The sequence below is a fragment of the Saccopteryx leptura genome, chromosome 5, assembly GCF_036850995.1.
Source record: "Saccopteryx leptura isolate mSacLep1 chromosome 5, mSacLep1_pri_phased_curated, whole genome shotgun sequence".
Taxonomy (NCBI): Eukaryota; Metazoa; Chordata; class Mammalia; order Chiroptera; family Emballonuridae; genus Saccopteryx; species Saccopteryx leptura.
Genome location: NC_089507.1, coordinates 167,134,013 through 167,155,122, shown reverse-complemented (window position 1 = coordinate 167,155,122; position 21,110 = coordinate 167,134,013). Strand labels below are relative to the sequence as shown.

Genomic DNA, 21,110 nt, shown 5'->3' with positions numbered 1-21,110 from the left:
CATTAAATTATCTTTGTGCTAAAACATTCTATGAAAGTTGGACAAAAATAATCTAATTTAGATAATATCTAACACGATGTATAATTTAAAATATGCCAATCATTACCTATATGTTTAAATATAATAATTCATGTATTCTTCAAAACAACTCTATGAGATAGGTACTATTATTATTCCCATGTTATATATGCAGAAACTGAGGTTCAAGAGAGTAAGTAACTTGACCAAGTCTATGCAACGAGTTACTGTGGAGTGGTGTTCAAATCTAGTTAGTCTCGCTCAGTATCTATGCTTTTAACTATTACACTTTACAACCTTGTATTTAAAAATTTAAAATTAAAAAAATATAAAAAATGGAATCTTGGTTTGTGACACCAATGTTGTCATTTGGTTAGATACAAAGAATTTTGCTGGAATTGGAAATGAAAAATGTTCAAAACATCCTTGCTCAAAATTTAAGTGGCGGACAGAAAAGAAAACTCACCTTGGGCATTGCCTTTTTAGGAGATCCTCCAGTAAGTCATACAAAATTTAGAGATGGATTCAAAGTTTTAAATGAAACTTTTGGTACTAATTCAAATGTTTTTCTTACAAAGAATTTCTGTGATAAAATATTTATGATGGAACATTAAATATAAGAATATAATCCTCACCACCCTGTACTTTGAAATATAAATAGTATGGTTTCCACATGTTTTCTGGAAGAACTATATACCTTATTGAAAAACTGATTCATATACACCCCTCCTCTATAGATTTTCCTACTGGATGAGCCAACTGCTGGATTGGATCCTTTTCAAGACATCGAGTGTGGAACTTTCTGAAGGAGCGGGAAAGGAACCGTGTGATCCTCTTCAGTACCCAGTTCATGGATGAGGCTGACATCCTGGCTGGTAATTGATGGTTTCCTTTAAGTATCTGATGAAAACTTTATGAGATTTGAGAAATATGGATAATATGCTGAGCAGCTATATTTTCTAACCCTGTCATCTTGCTGTATTTGACCATTTGAAAAGCTGGTGACAATATGAACTGGGTCCCTGAGTCAAACTCCCAACTATTGTCATGGAGCTTCTAAAATTTTATATCATTTGATTACATAGGGACATGATCTGCCAATGAACTTACTTATTTCAAAGTAAGTTAAGTCTATATTCAAAGGCATTAATCCTTTTACTCAAAATTGAAGTAAATCAGCTTGAAATATTCATACAATGTTGATGTGTGACCCATTAATATATATAATGTTATTATTCTGTATCTTTGAAGATATATTTACGTAGCATCTCTGCCTCATTGGAAGAAAAAACAACAGCCTGAAGTATATAAATAAGATTCTAATGTGTCTATTTCAATGAGTGTTTATGATGCCTTATGTTTGAAAATGTAGACCTTTCTGAATTAGTTTTGAATAGTACAAAGAAAGAGAGAGAGAGAGAGAGAGAGAGAGAGAGAATGTATTTGTAGACAATGACCTGTCTTTTCTTGGGCAACTTCTTAACAAACTTTCTTCTTTGCTTGTTCCCTTTCAGATTGGAAAGTGTTTCTCTCCAAAGGAAAGCTGAAGTGTGCAGGCTCATCACTGTTTCTAAAGAAGAAATGGGGGATTGGATATCATTTAAGGTAGAGCCACTCAAGGAGGCGAGAGAATGAGAAATGGGCTAGAGAAAAGCATGATGCCTGAAGGAACACATAACAACACACTTATATTGTTAATAATAGCAATGTGTTATTATTATACACAGATGTGCACATATACATATGCACAAATACATACATGGTGATATATCTGGAAGATAGAGATATATAGATATAGAAATATGGAGTAACTATGAGTATATGAGAGCTATTGATTGATAGATTTAGAGACCAAGAATGTGCCCTGGCCGGTTGGCTCAGTGGTAGAGCATCGGCCTAGCGTGCGGAGGACCTGGGTTCGATTCCCGGCCAGGGCACACAGGAGAAGCGCCCATTTGCTTCTCCACCCCTCCACCACGCTTTCCTCTCTGTCTCTCTCTTCCCCTCCCTCAGCCAAGGCTCCATTGGAGCAAAGATGGCCTGGGCGCTGGGGATGGCTGTGTGGCCTCTGCCTCAGGCGCTAGAGTGGCTCTGGTCGCAACATGGCGTCGCCCAGGATGGGCAGAGCATCGCCCCCTGGTGGGCAGAGCATAGCCCCTGGTGGGCGTGCCGGGTGGATCCCGGTCGGGCGCATGCGGGAGTCTGTCAGATTGTCTCTCCCTGTTTCCAGCTTCAGAAAAATGAAAAAAAAAAAAGAATGTAAGATAACTTAACAAAATGTTTAAATAAATGTGATAGAAAATATACCCACAATACATTACTTGGTAAGAAAGGTATGTATATATGAAGGGAACTTTCTCAACTGACATTGCATTTCACAGCCTCATCAGCTCTCACGCAGGGTTTGACAAAGTCTCCCAAGTAAGCTCCCTGTTTCTTCTCTTTCTCTTAGCCCCTTCTCATCTTTCTGTTCTTTCTCTCCACCATTTTCATTTTTATTTTTATCACTATTTTTAAAAGTAGCATATCCTAGCTGTCATTTATGAAATAATAGAGAATATTTACATGAGATTATTGTATTTAAATCTTTTACTTTATGAGGCTGGAACTGTTGTTACTTTTATACTACAGAAGAAACTATAGACCCTAGAAGTTAATAATGGTAAAATCAAGAATTGAACTTAGATAGTTTTAATTTTAAAGCTCTTTACCAAGATCCATTTTTTTTCCTATGAAAACAGAGAGAGTCAGAGAGAGGGACAGACAGACATGAAGTTAGAGAGAGATGAGAAACATCAATATTTTGTTGCAGCTCTTTAGTTGTTCATTGATTGCTTTCTCATATATACCTTGAACAGGGGGCTACACAGAGGGAGTGACCGCTTGCTCAAGCCAGTGACTTTTGGCTCAAGCCAGTCACCTTGGGCTTCAAGTCAGTGACCTTTGTCTCAAGCCAGAGACCATGTTGTCATGTCTATGATCCATGTTCAAGCAGGCAACCACATGCTCTAGCTGGTGAGCCCATGCTCAAGCTGAATGAGCCTGCACTCAAGCGAGTGACCTCAGGGTTTTGAACCAGGGTTCTCCGCGACACAGTTCAATGTTCTGTCCACTGAGCCACCAATGAGTCAGGCTCTGGATCATATTTTAAATTATTTTTTAAATTGGTACATTAATTGATCTGTTTGTAGCTCTCATTTAAATAATCTAAACCTTATTTTTTTATATATAAAATTAAATTTAACAGAGTGACATTGATCAATAACTGTACATAGATTTTAGGCAAACATCACTGCAACATTTCAATAATCAATTATGTTGTAGGTACACTTTAAAAACTAAAAAAATTAAAAATTAAAAAAAAAGTCTATATGGCAAAAACAAGACAAAGCAAACAAAAAATTTCAATGATTTCATTTTATCTACCAGGTACCAAACTACAACACCAAATAATGTTGGTGTGGCTCACTACCATGACTCTAATATTACTTCCATTATTCAATTCAATAACTGTTATTTAAAATAAAATATTCATTGTTCTTTCCACATGCCATATTATGGCCGACATTTTTCATTGTTTGAAATTATTTCTTGAGTCTGGAATTTTCTTGAGCTTATTCTGACCTATTCAGGTCCTACAGAGTTATGTCACTGCCACCTCACATGGTCTTTATCTATCTTACATCCCTGTGTATTATCACAGTATCTTGATTTTGTAAAGTACTTTTATTTTCATCTATTTTGGGAAATTAAATGAATTCTCTGAAACGCAGTTTTCCCACTTACAAAGTAGGAGTAATAATTCTTAGTTACAAGCAAAAGTTACAGAAAAATAAAGGAGAGGGTGACCTGCACATTGCATGGTAACACAACATGTTCTCAAAATAAAGAATGCTGGGTCAGGGATCCCAACGAATTTCTGAGTCTCCATGACAATAATTTGTGTAATTGCTTTATTTCTCCTTCTGAATCAGGATCCGCAAACTATGGTTTGTGAACCAAGTCCAGCCCACTTCCTGTTTTTGTAAAGCTGGAGCACAGCCACTCCCATTAGTTGAGCTATTGGCCAAGGGCTGCTCCCATGTTACAGTGGCAGTGTTGAATAGTTGCAACAGAGATCTATAGGCCTGAAAAGCCTAATATACTTCCTATCTAGCTTTCTACAGAAGAGGTTTGCTGAACTCCTCTTCCTAGCTATAAGCTTGTATTGTTCATGCAGTCCTCTCCAGTGCCCAGCACAAGCTCCTTCAAGGGGCCAGGAAACGTTTCATGAATCAACAGAATCATCTTGGAGAAAAATTATGGTATATTTCTTTGTTTCATTCCCTCAATGAATTCCACTGCTTCTAAAAATGACATTTTTCTTATATGTTCAAAATATTTATGATAAACAGATTTAGTCAAGAATTTGATCAAATAAAATAACTACCATTTTGAAGAGATTGTTAAGTGCAGATATCACTAATATTCACTTAGTAGAACCCAAGATATTAGCAATCATTATTCCACTTTACTAATGAGGAAGTTGTTCAGATCTGTGAGTAACACATTTCAAATGACAAAAACAAGTTACAAAGTCATTACTGTATTCCATCTATTATATACATTAAATCCTTGATAAATAGATTTTTTTTTTACATTGGTCTTTTGACATGTGTAGAGTGATTTCTCCATCATACTTTTTACTTCTTACTTTACAAAGTTGTAAAGTTAGCACTAGGTAGAAAGAGGGAAATTAGCGACCCCACTGTTCAGAACCCACATTTATCCATGATTAGTTCCTATCTATACCCTTGTTTCCTTCATAGCACATACCACTATTGGTAAGTATTTTACTTATCCATTTGTTTGCTTCTATTCTTTCTGTCTCTCCCATTAGAAATTAATCTTCATATAAGCAGGACAATGCTGTTTTATTCACCATTGTACTCTCAGCATTTAGGATAATTTCTGTCACATACTAAGAATTTAACTAATTTTCATTAGATGGCTAAATTGAATACCTGAATCTATTTGTGTGCATGCATTTGAAAGCCCCTTGTTTTTGCCTAATACAACAATCATATATAGCCACAATAACTCCCTTGGAAAAATTTAAAACATTGTCCACCTCATATAGTCCTGATGTTACAGTATTGTGTCCCTGATATCTTCTGTACTCTGTAGCTCTTCTCCCCTTAAGGACCTAAGTCAATATTGATTTTCTCTGGGAATCATCCCTGAATAACCTGACCAGTAATTCTGTTTAGTTCACTCTTTGCTTTCCCTGATTACATGTCTTTAATCTGATTTTTATTGTCCTCTTATTTTATGTTTGGATGACCTTTTCTAGGATTAGATTTTATTTAATATTTTCTTGTCTCATAGAGACAGGATTTTATTTGATATTTTTATGCAATTGTAGATGATGTAAAATAGCATGTATTTTTTTAACACCAGTTTGCAGGTAACTGAAATGTGTGTTAAAGAAAAAATAACATCCCTCGTTACACAGCACATCCCTGATGCCAAATTATCAGCAGAAAGTGAAAGAAAACTTGTCTACATGTTGCCCTTGGAAAGAACAAATAAATTCCCAGGTAATGTGCATGAAAATCACAGAATGAAATACATAAATGTTTTTCATAATAATAATATCAGTGATTATTATTAGAACTAACATTGAGAACTTGCCATGTACTCAGGTATTTAACACATGATGTACAATAACTAGATTATTTTACCAACAGTGGAAAATATTATATTCTAATTGTTGTATTATTCCTGGGCATTTTAGAAAGCTTTTTTAGTTCTTCATTCTGTTCAAAAATATAACCGAATATTCTATTATTCATAACTGTGCATGAACACAAATGGTTGAAAACCTCTTTCTTAAATGTTATGTTAAACAATCCCATGAGAATTCTTGTTCTCTTGACAAATCTTTTGTGGTAACTCTGGATATTTTGGGCCAGTATCAAACAGTATACTTTCAAGAGCTGTTTTGAATTCTTCTTTAGATAAGTAATACAGCTTCATTACATCAGGGTCAGTTTCTGTGCACTTATCTTGTTCCTTTGTTTGGAATATTTTTGACTTATAAATTTTTATTATCTTGACAGTTTATGTTGACGTATGTATGTTAGATAGAATAGGCACCTCTCTCAGTCTTATAGACTGGCTTTGTGCAGGAGATCTTCACCCATCAGCCTGGGCAGAGATGCTAAGGGCCTTCATGGACTCTTTGGCTCCCTGAGGAGAAACAGACAACTGTAGCTTTTGCCAGGTCTCCGCGTAATGAGCCAGGGGCATGAGCTCTGGCATAATGTCAATTATAGTAATCAAGATTGTATAGTATGGCAGCGTGATAGCCAGATAGCCAGAACGAATTAATTCTGATGAGGAGGTGTAGAAAATTCATCACTCATACATGGCTGTTGGGAATATAAACAAGCACCATGACTCTGGAAAACAGTTGGCAGTTTCTTGAAACAGAAAATCTGCAGCTACCATTCAACCAAGTAACTGCACACTGAGCTTTTATCCTGAAGATATGAAAACATGCTCACATGAAAACCTGTAAATAAATGTATATACCAGTTTTATTTGGAATAGGCAACCCTGAAACAACTAAGTTGCTCTTAATGAGTGATTGATTAAATAGTGTACATCTGTAATGAGCAACATCACTCAACAGTAAAAAGCAAGGGGCTAGTAACTTTTATATGCAACAACCTGAATGAATACTCAGAAATCAGACTCAGTAGTAAAAGTCAATCCTAAAAGTTTACATACTGTATGAGTCAATTTATTTCACATTCTTTTTTTTTTTACAGGCACAGAGAGTCAGAGAGAGGGATAGATAGGGACAGAGAGACAGGAATGAAGAGAGATGAGAAGCATGAATCATGAGTTTTTTGTTGTGACATTTTAGTTCTTCATTGATTGCTTTCTCATATGTGCCTTGACTGTAGGCCTTCAGCAGACCGAGTAACCCCTTGCTTGAACCAGAGACCTTAGGTCCAAGCTGGGAGCTTTTGGCTCAAGCCAGATGAGTTCGTGCTCAAGCTGGAGACCTCAGGGTCTCAAACCTGGGTCCTTCTGCATCTCAATCTGATGCTCTATCCACTGTGCCACTGCCTGGTCTAGCTATATCACATTCTTGAAATAACAAAATCATAAAAATGGAGAACAGATTAAGAGTTGTCAACATCAGAAGGAGATTTTGTCCAGAGAGTGTGTGGCTCCTAATGACTACATAATCATGGTGGTAATGGCAATGTTTTAGATCTTTTCTTTTTTAATTAATTTCAGAGAGAGAATAAAGAGAAGAGAGAGAGAAACATAGATTTGTTGTTCCACTTATTTATTCATTCAATGGCAGTTTTTTGTATGTGCCCTGACAGGGAATCAAACCCTCAAACTTAGCATATCAGGACTATACTCTAACCAACTGAGATACCAGCCTAAGCCTTTATTTTGATTGTATTAGTGTTAATACCCTGTTTGTGATATTTTACTATGGCTCTTTCATACATTAAAATTGAAGGAAAATGAATAGAGTATGCTGATATCTCTGTATTATTTTTTTACAACTGCATATGAATCTAAAATTATCTCAAAATAAAGACTTTCATTTAAAAAGAAAAAATTGGTCCAGAAGATGGTGATGGAATAGGCAGATGTTCCAACTTCCACCTCCCAGAACCAAAGTGGATTACAACTTAACTTGGGAACCATCATCTTGAAAAACCACCTTGGACTAAACTAAGATGAATATATAACCAAGGATAACCAAAGAACCCACACTGAGACTGGTAGGAAGGGTGGAGATGCGAAAAGGGCTGCCCCACTTCAGGAGTGAGCGGCAGCCTGGTGGGACTCACACAGTAGTATAGGTTTCCCTGAGACTTGTGGGTCCTCAGCCCCAGAACCTGAGCCCCAGTCTAGAACCCCAGAAACTAGAAGAGTCAAATGGACAGTATTTACCTGAGAAAAGAGCCAGGTTACTGTTTACAAGATGAAGACAAAACTCTCAGACCCAGGCTCTGTCATAAAGGGACTGTGCAGAGAACCTTGTTCACTGACACTTACCCAGGGCTTTAGGAGCAGGGAGTGCTGAGAGGACTGGACTTGTGAGAGGAAAGTGTAATATTGTAGGCACAGGGAGAGACATTCTGTGAGAGAACCAATCTAAATCTGTGCTGCTGAGTCACTCCCCAAATCTTAAGTTGCAATTTTTACTGGGAAAAGCAGCGCCAGCAAAAGGAAGCAATTACCTCACCCACTGGAGGCTTACCTACTTCTGTCAGAATATAGAGTCACTTAGAAAGAGTGGATGAGTAAAGGACACAAGTTCTGAGTGCTGAGGTCAGGGCTACACTGCCCCCCGACACTGCTGAGCAATCCCCAAAAGTGGGGTGGTCCCTGCTGCAGTGGCTGCACACTTGTGGAAGCAAAGACCACGTCTGAAATATGAGCCCACCCGCAAATCGCAACAGCAGCTAGCAAGGCAGCCCATGAATCAGCAGTGGTGGTCCGCAAGGCTGGCCACATGCCCAGCAATGCTCAGGCCAAATGGCCCAGGGAAGTGGTGGCAGGGGCAGCAGTGGGCAGCAGGCAAACCACACCTCAAGAACACAAGGCCACACCCAATGGCAAGGAGTAGATAAAAGCCAGCCTAAGAATGCAGCTGATATTTACAATGGCACCTGGGCTTAGCAGAAGCTGCCACAAATTCTGGATTGCCTCTAGCTCCAAGAACGTTGCTAAGAGCCACTCATAAGCAGTGACCCCCACTGATATGCACCAGGTTCTGGCCAGGGAGGCCCATGGCTGACACATACAGCAGCCAAATATGAAGAACATCAGCTCAGGAACTAACAACACTTGTTAGAGTGGTATATTAAGGAAGGGCTCCTCACACTAGACCCAGTTAAATCACAGAAAACACTGACACAAACAGCAAAAAATAAGCAGCATACAAATAGCCCACAGCGGATTACAAACAACAGCTGACACCAACCCAAGAAGATCTGGAAACAACACACCAGGAAGCTAGAGGCAGACAACACCAACCGTATACTCAGCCAGCTACACACACAGCACACCCAAATGGAGTAGTCTATACATAGACAAAATGTGAAGACAGAGAAATGCAATCCAAATGAATCAACAAGAGAAATTCCAGAAAAAAGAACTGAAAGAAAAAAATTACCAAGATTCTGGATGGAGAGTTTAAAATAATGATTGTTAAGAGGCTCAAGGATCATAAAGCAACAATGGATAAACATAATGAACACCTAAATAAAGAGATAACAAGCATCAAAAATGACACTGACATCATAAAAAAGAATCAGACAGAAATGATAAATACAATATCAAAAATGAAGACTATGCTAGAAGGAATTAACAGCAGGCTGGATGAAGCAGAGGATCAAATCAGTGATTTAGAGAAGAAGATAAACTAAAGCACAGAAGCAAAACAGGCAAAAGAAAGGCTTAAGGAGTCTGAGAAAACTCTTAAGAGAGCTCTATGACAACATGAAAAGAAACAACATCCACATAATAGGTGTTTCTGAAGGAGAAGAGAGAGAACAAGGGATAGAAAACCTGATTGAAGAAATCATAGCTGAAAACTTCCCTAAATAGATGAAGGAAAAAGTCACACAAGTTCAAAAAGCACAGAGAATTCCATTAAAGAGGAACCCAAAGAGACCTACACCAAGACATATCATAATCAAAATACAAAGCTAAAAGATAAAAAAAGAATATTAAAAGCTGCAAGAGAAAAGCAGTCAATCACCTACAAAGGAGCCCCCATAAGGATGACATCCAACTTTTCAACAGAAACACTTGAGGCCAGAGGGATTGGCAAGAAATATTCAAAGTAATGCAAAACAAGAGCCTACAACCAAGACTTCTTCTTTTTTTTTTTTGTATTTTTCTGAAGCTAGAAACTGGGAGAGACAGTCAGACAGACTCCCGCATGCGCCCAACCAGGATCCACCCAGCACGCCCACCAGGGGCGACGCTCTGCCCCTCCGGGGTGTCGCTCTGCCATGACCAGAGCCCCTCTAGCGCCTGGGGTGGAGGCCAAGGAGCCATCCCCAGAACCCGGGCCATCCTTGCTCCAATGGAGCCTTGGCTGCGGGAGGGGAAGAGAGAGACAGAGAGGAAGGAGGGGGTGGGGGTGGAGAAGCAAATGGGCGCTTCTCCTATGTGCCCTGGCCGGGAATTGAACCCGGGTCCCCCGCACGCCAGGCCGATGCTCTACCGCTGAGCCAACCGGCCAGGGCACCAAGACTTCTTTATCCAACAAGGCTATCATTTAAAATTAAAGGAGAAATTAAAAGCTTCCCAGACCAAAAAATAAAAATAAAAAAATGTATTACAATCAAACCAATGCTGCAAGAAATGTTAAGGGACCTGTTGTAAACAAAACAAAGAGGAAAAACAAAATCTAGGAAACAGGGAATGTAGATTTAAAGAATAAAATGGAAATAAACAACTACATATCAATAATAACCTTAAATATAAATGGATTAAGTACCTCAATTAAAAGACATAGAGTAGCTGAGTGGATAACAAAACAGGACTCGTACATATGCTATCTACAAGAAACCCACCTCAAAACAAAAGATACACATAGACTGAAAATAAAAAAATGAAAAAAAATATTTCATGCAAATGGAAATGATAAAAAAAAAGCTGGGGTAGCAATACTTATATCTGACAAAATAGACTTTAAAACAAAGACTATAGTAAGGAATAAAGAAGGTCACTACATAATGATAAAAGGAGTAATCCAACAGGAAGAGATAACCATTATAAATATATATGCACCTAATATAGAAACTCATAAATATATAAAGCAGACTCTCATGGACATATGGGGCAAGATCAACAACAATATTAGTAGAGTAGGGGATTTCAATACGCCCCTAACATCACTGGTGAGGTCCTCAAGAAAGAAAGTTAACAAAGAAAAGCAGAATTAAGGGACACACTTGATCAACTGGACTTAATATATATCTTCAGAACTTTCCACCCTAAAGCAGCAGAATATACATTCTTTTCATGTGCTCATGATACATTCTCTGGGATTGACCACATGAGAGGACACAAAACAAGTCTCAATAAATTTAAGAAGATTGAAATCAAATTAAGCATCTTCTCTGAGCACAATGGCATGAAACTAAATATCAACTACAATAGAAAAACTGAAAAACACACAAACACTTAGAAACTAAACAGCATGTTATTAAAGAACAAATGGATCAACAATGAGATTTAGGAAGAAATAAAAAAGTGTCCTTGAAACAAATGAAAATGAGCATACAACAACTCAAAATTTATGGGACAAAGCAAAAGCAGTCCTAAGAGGGAAGTTCATAGCATTACAGGCATATATTAAGAAGGTAGAAAAAGTTTAAATAAACAACTTAATCCTGCAATTAAATAACTAGAAAAAGAACAGCAAGTAAATTTCACAGGAAGTAGAAAGAAAAAAATAATAAAGATCAGAGCAGAAATAAATGACATAGAGGTGATAAAAACAATACAGAGGATCAATAAAACCAAGAGCTGGTTATTTTAAAGGTAAACGAGATTGAAGAACCTGTAACCAGACTCACCAAGAAAAAAAGAAAAAGGACTCAAATAAATAAAATTAGAAATGAGAGTGGAGAAGTAACAACTGACACTGCAGAAATACAAAGAATTGTAACAAAATACTATGAAGAACTGTATGCTAAAAAATTAGACAATTTAGGTGAAATGGACTAATTCCTTGAAAAATATAATCCCTTAAAAATCAACCTGGAAAAATCAGAAAACTTAAATAGACTGATTACAACAAATGAGATCAAAACAGTATCAAAAAACTCACAACAAACAAAAGCCTTTGGCCCGATGGCTTCACAGGCAAATACTATCAAATATTCATAGAAGAAGTAACTCCTATCCTTCTCAAGCTACTAAAAAAAATTCAAGAGGGGAGAAGACTTTCAAGTTCTTTTTATGAGGCGAGTATAATCCTCACTTTAAAACCATGTAAAGACACTACAATAAAAGAAAACTATAGGCCAATATTCCTGATGAGCTTAGATACTAAAATTCTCAACAAAATATTAGCAAGCAGGATGCAGCAATACATGAAAAAAAAAATATACATTGTGATTAAATTAGATTTATTCTGGGGAGGCAAGGCTGTTACATTTGCAAGTCAATCAATGTGATTCATCACTTAAAAAAAAGGAAGAATAAAAATCACATGATAATATCAATAGATGCAGAAGAAGGACTTTATAAAATCCAGCACCCATTTATGATTAAAACTCTCAGCAAAGTGGAAATACAGGGAATATACCTCAACATGATACAGTCCATCTATGACAAACCAAGAGCCAGCATCATAATCAATGGGTGAAAATTAAAAGCAATCCCCTTAAGATCAGGAACAAGGCTGAGGTGCCCCCTTTCACCACTCTTATTCAACATAGTTCTGAAAGTCCTAGCCACAGAAATCAGAGAAAAATAAAGAAATAAAAAGGCATCCAAATTTGAAAAGAAGAATAAAACTACCATTATTTGCTGATGACATGATAAAGTACATAGAAAATCCTAAAGTCTCAGTCAAAAACTACAAGACTTGGCCCTGGCCGGTTGGCTCAGCGGTAGAGCGTTGGCCAGGCGCACGGAGGACCCAGGTTCGATTCCCGGCCAGGACACATAGGAGAAGCGCCCATTTGCTTCTCCACCCCCCCTCCTTTCTCTCTGTCTCTCTTTTCCCCTCCCGCAGCCAAGGCTCCATTGGAGCAAAGATGGCCCGGGCGCTGGGGATGGCTCCTTGGCCTCTGCCCCAGGTGCTAGAGTGGCTCTGGTCACGGCAGAGCGATGCCCCGGAGGGGCAGAGCATCGCCCGCTGGTGGGCAGAGCTTCGCCCCTGGTGGGCGTGCCGGGTGGATCCGGGTTGGGCACATGCGGGAGTCTGTCTGACTGTCTCTCCCCGTTTCCAGCTTCAGAAACAAAACAAAACAAAACAAAACAAAACAAAAATAACTACAAGACTTGATAAATGAATTCAGAAGGTGTCAGAATATAAAATTAATATTCAGAAATCAGAGGTATTTTTATACACCAACAATAAACTATCTGAAAGAGAAATTAAGAAAACAAGTTCCTTCATTAATGCAACATAAAAAATAAAGTACCTAGAAGTATATTGAACCAAGGATGTTAAATAAAGACTTGTACTTGGAAGATTATAAAACATTGAAAATAGAAATCAAGAATGATACAAAGAAGTAAAAGCATATACTGTGTTTATGGATAGGAAGAATCAACATCATTAAAATGTCCATATTATCCAAAGCAAGCTATAAATTCAATACAATTTCCACTAAAATACCAATGGCATACTTTAAAGACATAGAACAAATATTCCAAAAATTTACATGGAATCCAAAAAACCCAAAAACCACAAATAGCCTCAGCTATGTTGAAAAAAAAGAATAAAGTACGTGGTATCACACTTCCTGATATCTAGTTACACTACAAGGCTATTGTACTCAAAACAGTTTGGTACTGGCATAAGAACAGGCATATAGACCTATGAAAAAGAACAGAGAACCCAGAAATAAACCTACACCTTTATAAACAATTGCTATATATTTGACAAAGTTGGTAAGAGCATACAATGGAGTAAAGACAGAATCTTTAACAAATGGTTTTAGAAAATTGGACAGGTACTTGCAAAAAAATGAAACTAGACCACCAGCTTACACCATTCACAAAAATAAACTCAAAATGGATAAAAGACTTAAATATAGGTAGTGAAACCATAATCATCTTGGAAGACAATGTAGGCCAGGGGTCTCAAACTCAACTCAGCATGTGGGTCGCAGAGCAAGATCACAGTCATTCGGCGGGCTGCACTAGGTCTACAAAAGGCAACTATTACGCAACACTTTTCTTTTTTTTTTTTTATTTTTTTTTTTATTGTATTTCTTTTTAATGGGGTGACATCAGTAAATCAAGATACATATATTCAAAGATAACATGTCCAGGTTATCTTAAAGTTCAATTATGTTGCATACCCATCACCCAAAGTCAGATTGTCCTGTCACCCTCTATCTAGTTCTCTTGTGCCCCTCCCCCTCCCCCTTCCCTCTCCCTCTCCTCCCTCCCCCTGTAACCACCACACTCTTATCAATGTCTCTTGGTCTCACTTTTATGTCCCATCTATGTATGGAAAAATGCAGTTCCTGGTTTTTTCTGATTTACTTATTTCACTCCGTATAATGTTGTCAAGGTCCCACCATTTTGCTATAAATGATCCGATGTCATCATTTCTTATGGCTGAGTAGTATTCCATGGTGTATATGTGCCACATCTTCTTTATCCAGTCATCTATTGATGGGCTTTTTGGTTGTTTCCATGTCCTGGCCACTGTGAACAATGCTGCAATGAACATGGGGCTACGCAACACTTTTCACACTGCAGTTGAAAACAAAAAAAAATCAGTACAACAAGCACAATCGTACATGCAGTTTACTCAGTGTCACAAAACGACCAGAAACTGTAGTTCGCATCACAACTGCTGTTAACTAAGCTAATATCTAGCTAGGATGCTAGAGAAATGAAAAATACAAGTAGGCCCCTAGGCTTACTTAATTTTATCCAAAATATTTTGAACTTCGTGGATTAGTCTGCGGGCCGCACAAAATTGTTCGGCGGGCCGCATGCGGTCCGCAGGCCGCGAGTTTGAGACCCCTGATGTAGGCAGTAAGCATGCCAACAGCACTTGCAGCAATATATTTGCTGATATAGGTCCACGGGCTATATCAGTTAAATAAAGGACAGGATGAAGAAATGGGACTAGCCTGACCTGTGGTGGCGAATGGATAAAGCGTTGACCTGGAAATGCTGAGGTCGCCGGTTCAAAGCCCTGGGCTTGCCTGGTCGAGGCACATATGGGAGTTGGTGCTTCCTGCTCCTCCCTCCTTCTCCTTCTCTCTCTCTCTCTCTCTCTCTCTCTCTCTCTCTCTCTTTCCTCTCTAAAATGAATAAATAAAAAATATTTTTTAAAAAATGGGACTATATCAAACTAAAAAGCTTTTTCACAGCTAAAGACAATATGAACAAAATAAAAAGACAAACCACTCATTGGGAGAACATATTCGATAATATGTGTGATAAGGGGTTAATAATAAAAATTTATAAAAAATGTGTAAAACTCAACATCAGGAAGCTAAGCAATCCAATCAAAAAATGGGCAAAAGAAATGAATAGACACTTCTCCAAAGAAGACATACAGATGGGCAATTGTGCTACGAAAAAAACTTCATCATTAATCATTAGAGAAACGCAAACTAAACCACAATGAGATATCACCTCACACCTGTCAGAATGGTGCTCATTAACAAAACAACACATACTAAGTGCTGGCGAAGATGTGGAGAAAAGGGAACCCTCCTGCACTGCTGGTGGGAATGCAGACTGGTGCAACCACTGTGGAAAACAGTATGGAGATACCTCAAAAAATTAAAAATGGAACTGGTTTTTGACCCAGTTATCCCACTTTTAGGAATATATCCTAAGAATGGCAAATCACTGATTCAAAAGAAGAATTGCACCCCCATGTTTATTGCAGCATTTTTTATAATAGCCAAAATCTGGAAACAGCCCAAGTGTTTGTCAGTGGACAAGTAGATAAACATATCACAATGGAATACTCTATGATTGTGAAAAAAACACATAAAATCTTACCTTTTGTGACAACATGGATGGACCTGGAGACTATTATGCTAAGTGAAGTAAGCCAGGCAGAGCAAGAAAAATATCATATGACCTCACTTGTTTGAGGAATCTAGTGAACAAAGTGAACTGAGGGACAGAATACAGGCAGAGGAGGGATCAAAGGGACCAAAGGGAAAGCAGACAGAGGGAAAGCAGATGAGAGAATGAGATCAGAGAAGAAAAAGAGATTAATGAAATTATATACACATAACAGTGTTATTGAGAGCAAGACAGAAAATCCTGGAGGGAAGGAGGGAAAACATTGAGGTGGAGGCAAGGTGGTCTCAAGAACACGAGGGTGGGGGAGATATATTCAGTGGGACACTTGAATTTATGTAAACACAAAAAATAAAAATCAATAAAAATTAAAAAAACAATTAGCAGAAAAAAGAAAAGAAAAGAAAAAGAAAAAATTACTAGTTATGTTTATCACTCAGAGAATCTATTTCCTGGTAAAGGCGCTGAATAAGGGCCTGCCCTGAGTGGTTGAAATAATTAACCTTATCTTATGTATGTGCAACAAAAACACAAAAATTACCCTCATTGAATCATTCAGATATACATTTCATGGTAACAGCACAAGGGTTTCTTACAACCATCAGGCAAAGTGTCATAAAACACTAATATTAATGTGTTTCTACCATAATTATAATTTATAGGAGGTTCACATCATTTTAGGGCAATGGAAGAATGACAACACTCAGTAGCAGTTTAATTCTTCTCTATACAGTAAACTAATCAAGACAGAAAAATGTTACATAGATTTTATTTTGGGTGGTGAACACACAGTGCAATATACAGGTGATATACATAAAACTCAATACCTAAAGTGTGTATGATTTTATTAACCAATGTCACCCAAATAAATTTAATTTTAAAAAAAGACAGAAAGCTTTTAGTGTGTCCTATTGCCCAGGAATAAGCCCCAGTTTGAAGCCACAGGAGTTTTGTCATCAAACTAGGATTTATAACTGGCTTTTATTTTAGATTCATTTAATTAAATATAATAATTTAAGTGCATGCAGAAAAGGACATTGCTCCCTCCTTTAAGAATAATAACAATGCAAAAGTATTATTGGCAAATGAATTAAAAAAAAAGGGATACAGAATTGCTAGAGAGACTACTGTCACAATTTCCTACCATACCACCAAAGTTCTGAGTAGTTCCTCATTCTCTGTCTCTAAGATATTGTGAGTTTTTCTTCATAATCAAAAGCAGAAATTTAAAAAATGTTATATTTTTTCTACTTCCTTTGACAAATATGTTCTGAACTGAAAAATGTTCTACACAATCCAACTAATTCTCACAAAAATAGATCTATCCCATTTGCTGGCTTCCATTTTTATGTGTTTTCTGGTAATTACTCCTCAATTAATTAGGCTTGAAATTGAAAAGAATCTGAAGTTCCACTATTAATAAAACTTTAAAAACAAGACAGAAAAAAAACTGAAATGGAATTTTGATAGAAATATATGTAACTATAAATTGTTATTTAATCAAAAAAAGTTAATATATGAAATAGAACACATTGTGAAATAAAAAATGATATATAGATTTGAAGAATGTTAGAAAAGTTATGCTTAGTTCACCTGTGATTTATTCTCATTTTGATTTGCTACTGTGTATGTGTTTTTTTAGAACTTTACGAGAATTTTGATCTCTGTCCAGACCTGGGTATTGAGAATTATGGTGTTTCCATGACAACTTTGAATGAGGTGTTTCTGAAACTAGAAGGAAACTCAACTATTGATAAACCAGGTAAGTAAAATGCATGGCATGAAAATTATCATGTGAATGTATTCAGAACACCTAGTGCAGTGTAAACAGCAAGAAAACACTGTTCCAAAGACATGGTTACAAAATATGAGGTTCCATGATTAAGATCATTCTCGGGCAAGAATATATTAAAGTGAAATGCATCCCTGTCACATTTGTTACCTCCACTGACACTATGGCCTTGATATTAAAGATGGCCCAATTTCTTCTACCTAAAGCTCATAACCCTCATCGTATCCCATTTTCCAAGAGCAATTTCAGACAAAACAGTTATTCTAAATCTCTCTCTCCAAGCACTCTGAATAAGCCTGCTGCTCTCCATGGTTTCTGATGAGAAGTCAGCTCTAGATCTTATTGGATTTCTTTATATGATGAGTTGTTTTCTTCCCGCTGCTTTCAAGATTCTCTTTCTGTCTTTGGTTTTGACAATTCAGTTATGATGCCTTCAGGTGTGGACCTCCTTCATTTGTCCAACTTGGTGATCTATGACCTGTATGTATGTATACATATATGCTAGAGTTTCTCCTCACATTTGAGAACATTTCAGCCACTGCCTTAGTTCCCCATGTATAAAAAGCACCCATTTTTGAAAAATTTGGAGTCTAAAAACTGAGTTTATCTTATACGGTGGTTGTAGATTTTTTAAATTGCATTTCCTATTTTTTCATGCAGATGAGGAGTTGTATGAATTTTATGATGAATAAAACTTGAGTTTAATAACTTAATGAAATACATTTTTTTTCAAATTTTGGACCCTAAAATTAAGGTGTGTCTTATACATGGGAGTGTCTTATACATGGGGAAATATGGTATTTTTTTAACTATGCTTTCTGTCTCTTATTGTCTATACTGTCCATTATTGTATGTGGTAGTATCTGTTATAATGTTGATAGTGTCTCACATTTGTTTGAAAATTTATTTTTCCTATTCTATTTTTCTTTCTGTTCTTTAGACTTACTAATAATCTCAGTTCGTCTTTTGTCATGTTTACTAACCATCTCTTCCACCAAATAAAATCTGTTGAGCTTTTATTTTTCAGAAAATATTTTCAGTTATAATTGTTAAATACAAAATTTCTATTGGTTATTTTCAATAATTTTTAAATTTTTGATGATTTGCTCAATTCATGAGACATATGATTATACTTGATGATACCCAAATATGTTGTACAATATAAAAATAACTTCTGAATTTTCTAAATATTATTGTCATTGACATTACAACTTTTTGGGTAGTCATAAAACATAACATGATTTAAAATGTTTTAAATTTATTTACACTTGTTGAATCAGCATTTTATCTATTTTGATAAATATTTCTTGTCCATTTAAAAACATTTATACATACAAACATATAAATGCATATATATGTATGAGTTTATACAAATGCATACATTTAAAATATATAATATATATATATTTATGGAACTTCTGTTGTGTACAGAGTTGTATAAATTTCCATTTGATCTAACTAGATGATGGTGTTTTTAAATATTCTGTGCCCTTACAGGGTGTTTTATTTATTTATTTATTTATTTATTTATTTATTTACAGGGACAGAGAGAGAGTCAGTGAGATGGGATAGATAGAGACAGACAGACAGAAACAAAAAGAGATGAGAAGCCTCAATCATCAGTTTTTCGTTGCAACACCTTAGTTGTTCATTGATTGCTTTCTCATATGTGTCTTGACTGCAGGCCTTCAGCAGACCTAGTAACCCTTTGCTCAAACCAGCGACCTTGGGTCCTAGCTAGTAAGCTTTTTACTCAAGCCAGATGAGCCTGCGCTCAAGCTGACGACCTTGGGGTCTCGAACTTGAGTCCTCTGTATCCCAGTCCAACGCTCTATCTACTCCTCCACCACCTAGTCCGGCTGTTTTATTTTGTTTTTGTCTATATTTTCTGTCCATTTAAAAACATTTATACATACAAACATATATATATATGTATGCATATATATGTATGAGATTATACAAATGCATACATTTAGAATATAATATATATATATTTATGGAACTTCTGTGTGTACAGAGTTGTATAAATTACAAGTGAGGGATAGTAAAATCTCTAACTATAATTTTAGATGTGTCTATTATTGTCCTTTCCCCCACTTTAGTTTGGTGTTTCCTCCATGCATTTGGACCTGTTATTATGTACATACACGTTTAAGATTAGCATGTGTACTTGATTGCCTTCGTTATCATAATGAAAGATCCTTTTTAAACCCTGGCAGTGACAGTTATCCTGAAGCCCAGTTTGCCCAGAATTAATACAGTTGCTTTAATTTTAATCTAATTTGTGACTACCACTTTTAAAAAGAGTTCAAACTGCATGTGCTTTTAATTTACAATGTATTTCTTGTATGCAGCATGTAGTTTACTTCTGCTTTCTAATTCATTTTACAAGATTTTTTATATGGCATATTTATCCCATTTATTTTTAATATGGTTATTATTATCTTATGGTTAATTTACAGTTAACCCCCAGTTTGTAGCACACCAATTTGCAGCATCTTTCTAGGTGAACACTTAAGACAATTGTTTTATTTACCAAGTATCCAAGTCACATCAAGATGCTAAAATGATCTTGCATATTTATTTCACCTCTTTAATGTAGTATCTGTATCCAAATTATCTAGGATCTTCTTTCTAGGCCTCTTGTTCAAGAAATGAATCCTCCCCCTATTTTTCTAGTTCATGGCAGCAACCAGTAATACCACACAATGACTACAGTTATGCTGAAAATGTTATCTGGGTCATTGTGATTAAACAAATGCCTAGAGTAAGTTCAATACAGTACCTCTGAAGTCCAATTTATGCATTACTTATTTTGTGTTTTTTAGATATAGCCTCTTCAGGAGAAGTACAGGTAAAAGGAGCTGAAGACACAGAAAGGCTTGTTGAGATGGAACAAGTTCTCTCTTCACTTAGTGAGATGAGAGAAACAATAGGTGGCCTCGCCCTGTGGGGACAGCAAGTTCGTGCAATTGCAAGGGTCCGCTTCTTAAAGTTAAAGCAGGAAAAAAAAGTTCTGTTACCACTGTGAGTATCAGTATGGCTTTGGTTCAGTCAATGCATTAAAAAGAAATTCAAGTCTAAAAATAAGAGAAAACAAAAAATAAAAATAAAACACTGTGCCCTGGCTAGTAGGCTCAGTGGTAGAGTTTTGACCCTGCATTAGATATCCCAGGTTTGATTACTGGTCAGGGTGCACAGGAGAAGCGCCCCTCTGCTTCTCCACACTTCCTCCTCTTGCTACTCTCTCTGTCTTTCTCTTTCTTCTCCTCCCCATCTGTAGCCATGGCTTGATTACAGCAAATTGGCCAGGAGTGCTGAGGATGACTGCATGTTCTCTGCGTCAGGCACTAAAAAATGGCTCTGGCTGCAACAGAGTAATGGTCCCAGATGGGCTGAGTATTGCCCTCTAGTGGACTTGCTGTGTGGATCCCAGTCGGGGTGCATGCAGGTGTCTGTCCCTGCCACCCATCCTCTTACTACAAATAAAAAAATAAAATAAGATTCTGCATCTACAAAACTG

General features: G+C 36.8%; 2 pseudogenes; both read left to right on the top strand.

The window, feature by feature from the left end:
* LOC136406692 (ABC-type organic anion transporter ABCA8-like) overlaps nucleotides 1-21,110 on the top strand; it is a 328,883-nt pseudogene that overhangs the window by 124,857 nt on the left and 182,916 nt on the right.
* The window catches only part of LOC136406693 (ABC-type organic anion transporter ABCA8-like), a 99,971-nt pseudogene that overhangs the window by 5,277 nt on the left and 73,584 nt on the right, over nucleotides 1-21,110 (top strand).